The sequence below is a fragment of the Octodon degus genome, unplaced genomic scaffold, assembly GCF_000260255.1.
Source record: "Octodon degus isolate 3935 unplaced genomic scaffold, OctDeg1.0 scaffold00061, whole genome shotgun sequence".
NCBI classification, from domain to species: domain Eukaryota; kingdom Metazoa; phylum Chordata; class Mammalia; order Rodentia; family Octodontidae; genus Octodon; species Octodon degus.
The window spans coordinates 3371839-3376892 of NW_004524637.1; positions in this window are offsets into that span (position 1 = coordinate 3371839).

Sequence of the window (5054 nt, forward strand, 5' to 3'; positions counted from 1 at the left end):
GAGGAGAGGAGAGGAGAGGAGAGGAGAGGAGAGGAGAGAGAAAACCAACCAGAGGGCTGGGATATAGCTCAGTGGTATAAGCACCTGCCTGGCAAGAACAGGGTCCCAAGTTTGATTCCCAATATCACAAAAAAAGAAAGAGAGTTCTTGGAAGACAGAGAGAAAGAAAGCCTGTAAGCAGGTTCAGGGGCCAAGGATTAGATTGCCTAAGCCTGCCATTGGCCCCACCCCCCGAGGTGCACTGAAACGGCAATTGAGCCTGGGTGTGGTGGTGCACACTTATAATCCCAGCACTTGGGAGGCTGTAAACAGGCAAATCACTATGAGTCCGATCTAGTAGTGAGACCCTGAACACCATGTAGACCTTTCCCTGAAAAATACACACACAAAAAAAGAAAGAAAAGAAGAAAAACTTATTTGCCCAAAAATTTGGATAATTTTTAGGCATTTTAACTTTTCTATTTCTTTCTCTCCTTCCTACTGTTTAAAACCTCATGGGCCAGGGAGATAGCTCAGTAGAATAAGTGCTTGCCTGGTATGTTCAAGGGCATGAGTTCAATCCCTGGTCCCATGGAAACAACCAAACAAATTAAAAACTCCCTACTTTGGGGGCCGGGGAGATAGCTCAGTAGAATAAGCACTTGCCTGGAAGCACAGGGTCCTGAGTTCAATCCCCGGTACTGCAAAAAACAAATAATAAAATATAAAGGGGGCCAGGGAGATGGCTCAGTGGAATAAGTGCTTCCCTGGCAAGTGCAGGGGTCCAGGTTCAATCCCTGGTTCTGAAAAAAAAAATAAATAAAAACCTCTTAACACTGCATGTTTTCAGTTGGTGATTTTTCATAGGTTCTGTTAGCTTTCTATTCTGTTTCATTCTTTTTTTTTTTTTCTCAGTCAACTGGAAATTTTCAAATAACCTTTGATTTCATTGTTTTTTGTTGTTGCTGTTTTTTCTTGTTTGAGTCTACTATAAAAGATATATGTTGAAATTTTAAAATTTGGTCCTTTTATTCCCCACCTTTAGTATTCCTGTTGATTATTTTTACTGTTTCTGCTTCTTTATTATTTTGTCTGGGGAAGTAGCCTTGTTATACAGTGCCTAGGATGTGTGCAAGGTCATGTTTGACCACAAACACCACAAAGCTTTCAGTGTTGTTCATTGAATTCATAAAGATGATTATTCTGAATTGTAAATCCTAGGTATCAAATTTTTAGAGACCTGTATTAGAGCCTACTTCATTTCATCTGGTGGTACATTCTTCATGACCTTGGTTTTACCTTGCATTGGTTTCTGCACACATGAGAAAGTAGTCATCTCCTCCAAAACTCACAGCTTTATTTCATGGTGAGAGGCCTTCATACTTAGTACAGCCTGGGCTTCCACAGGAGATGCTTGGAGCCTCCTCAGCAGCTGGAGCACGGTGTCTCCTGTTCAGTTTCTCTTGGGTCACAGCCACATGGCACAGTTTTTTCAGCCTGGGCTCTGGAAAGAGATCCGAGGGCTGGAAGAAAGCTACAGCAAGCCAGATACAATCTGCTTCTGCAGATGTGGCCATGAATCAGGCACTCACATTCTGACTCTAAATATGATGTATAAGAACTACCTGTCTGTGTCTGTTCAGTTGATCTTGCTGAAGTGAACACAGAGATTTTTGATTAATAAATGTTATGGAGCAAGAGAGAGGAGATACCAACACAGAAAGCAAACCAAGTCAACTTGGAATGAGGGCCATGAGCTATTCATTACTAAGGACTAGTTGTATGCACCTACAAAAGATGACAACACTCTTGGGGCTTTGTTCTTATTCTCATACAGTAGGATAGACAGCATCCCTACTATGTGGTCGGTTCCAGTAAGGTGAAAAGAATCTAAGGTATTGAAAGACTTGTCCACCTATAGCACACTGCAAAAGATGGGTATCATTTTGCCTATTTCAAGAGTTCTCCAAAGAAAGAGAAAGGAGTTTACATGGGCCTCTTCTGAACACTTCTCAAGTCTGTTGGTTCACAGAACAAGGAACCCCCTTGCAAAAACCCAGCAATATAAGCTCCAGCCTTCACCCTCATCTCCTAAGTAAACGGTCCTCTACTGACTCAATATTCAAAGGTAGCACTCAACTTCTGTTTCAGAGAAAACGTACATTTTTATATTACTAGGGATGAAAACCATCTCAAACAAGAAAAATCTTTCAAACAATATCTTCTCATATTTTTTCAGTTAGCATAATTTCAAAATTGATAATATCACTAAACATACTAGATGGTGTTAGCAACACTGAAAAGAAAGCAGGGGCTTGGGAGACAGCTCAGCACATAAGCACTTGCCTGGCAAGTGTGGCAGCCTGAGGTTGATTCCTGGTACTGCAAAAATAAACAAACAAATGAATAACAACAATAAAAGCAGATTTGTGTCCATTGTACTCTAAAATGAAATTATGTAAGTGAAAAGCATAATAAATAAGAAATTTATCTGAGGATTTTGACAGCAGATTTGAATGGGTAGAGTCAAAGACTAATCTGCTTGAAGTAAGGTGGTTGATACTATGTAGTCTGAGGAAGAGAAGGAAAAATAATGAGGGAAAATGACTACTTTCAGAAAACTGTGAACCATCAATGATGCCAATGTATGCATAGAGTAAGTTATAGAAGGAGATGGGGAAGTGGGAAAAAGCAGAAGAATTTGTGGCTGAAAAGTGAGAATTTGTAAAAATATAAACTTATACACCCAAGAAAACCAGAAAATTCCAAATGGGGTAAAGTCAAAGACAGCAACACCAAAAAAAAAAAAGTTATCAAAAACAAAGACAAAGAGATAATTTTGAAGGCAGTGAGAAAGAAATGAGTCCTAACAGGCAAGAAATTCTCAATACATTCATCAGCTTATTTTTTATTAGAATCAGGGAGGTGGAAGGATGTGGGATCATGCATCAGAATCCTGAAAATTAGTCAAGAGATTTGTGTGCAGCGAAAGTGCTACTTCACATGAAGCGTCTGGAGTATAACAAGGTCTTAAAAGCCAGCAAGGAGAGCACACAGAGCTTAATTTAAACACGAGTGGAGCAGATGAATATCCACTTCTGGAAGTGAATACAAAAGGCCAACAAACTCATGAAAAGATGTGTTAAACGTTAGAGAAACCCAAATCTAAGCTACAATTTGCAGTCACCTTTTAACTCAAAATGTTTATAATTTATAATTGACAATAACAACTGTTGGTATTTGAAAAAATTAAATCCTCATATTTTGCCCCTGTGAGGCCTTCATACACCACTCCTTTTATATTTTGATGTGGTTAAATATTTCTATTTCTTCTTGGGTCCCCCAGTTTTGGGGGACTATATGTAAGTAGCAAGTACCATATAATACAGAAATTCTACCCTTAGTATGCATCCCGAACAACTAAACACATATATCTACATTAAAAACCCGTTTGTAACTGTGCAATTTACAGTCACATAAAGGAAACCCCCAAAATCCCATTCATTAACAGATGGATAAATAAACCATGATAAATTCACACAGCACTAAAAGAGTGTTGTATTCATAGGGCTCCACAAGAAAGTACTTTGAAAATATGTTAAGTGAAAATTGTCACCATAAGCCACAAATTAACATAGTCCATTTGCATGAAAAGTATAGAATAAACAAATTTGGCTAAACACAAATGATTTAGTGATTGCTAGCACCACATTGAGTGATGATTACTGAGATTGACTGCTAATTGTGCAGGATAGCGTTTTAGGATAATAAAAATATTATAAATTGCTGATATATTCCAAAATTTATGGCTTAGAGAGTCTATTGAGTATAATTTATTGGTTAAATTCTTGTCTACATATTTGAAAAAAAATTGTTCTTTTGATTTTCTTTATATAGGGTAAAAGAAAGATTACTATCGTTTGAGAGTTCATCTAGTGTAGTGAGAATCTTTTGGAGACAAATGCCAAAAGAGCAAACTAAAACTTTATCAGAAGTCCCAACACAGAAATTATACCTGAATCCTGCATCCATGACTCAGGGGGGCCTCACTACTACTCCAACTGAAGAAAGACCATGGTACTATCCACAAGATGCTGGTTTTATAGATGTGCAGAATGCAGAAGTTGTGGCACCAAGGAAGCTTCTTTCCAGATTTCAGAAGACAACCTAGGAGGTCAAGCAGAGTGACACTGAGGACAGGCATAGAGCTGTAAGAGTAAAGGCAGTTGTGCAGTGGAGACTGCCAAGAACCTGGAGATGCCAGGTGTGAAGAATGTCCTCGGAAAGCCACAGGCACTGAGCCAAGCTGCCTAAGTGAGAAGCCAATGCTGACTGTGACAGGTAGCTGCACCCAAGCACTTTGGAGTTCACATCTTTGTCCTAAGTCCTGGGTGTGGCTATGGGATTTAGGGTTTGCCCTGCTGGGTTTCAGGCTTGCTTTGGTCCCATTCCTTTCTATGCTCCCATTCCTCCTTTTGGAACGGGAGTGCTTATCCCATTTTATGTCAGCGGTGGTTAACTTTGATTTTTCTTTTTGTAGGGGTTCACAGCAAAGACTTCTCCTGAGTTTCAGGGAGGACTTCCAATTTGGACTTTTCATCAATGCCAGAACTATTGAAGCTTTGGTCACTCTTGGAGATGGACTAAAGGCATTTTCATCAGTGATGGCTGTGATTGTTTGGGGGGACATGGCTAGAATGTATGTGTTGGGTTTAGAATGTCTCTCAAAACCCTCATACATTCATGGGCTGTGTTTTCGAAAGGTGATGGAGTCACGGGATAAATATAGCTGACTTTTGCACACAAGGTGGGGTCTGCTCAGAAGGGGGAGGTCATGGGAGGTGTGAAAGGGAAAAGCATGTTTTCCTCCTGGGCTTCCTTTTCTTTCTGCTTTTGGTCACCTGGCTACAGCAGCTTTTTTCCACTGTGCCTCTCTGTCATGCTGTTTGTACCTTCAAATGCACTCTGCAAACATGGGTTTGAATAAACATCTCCTTCTTTAAGTTGCAAATATTGGGACTGTTTCAACAAAAAGAAAGATGACTGAGATAGATTTACTAAACTAAATAAGCAGA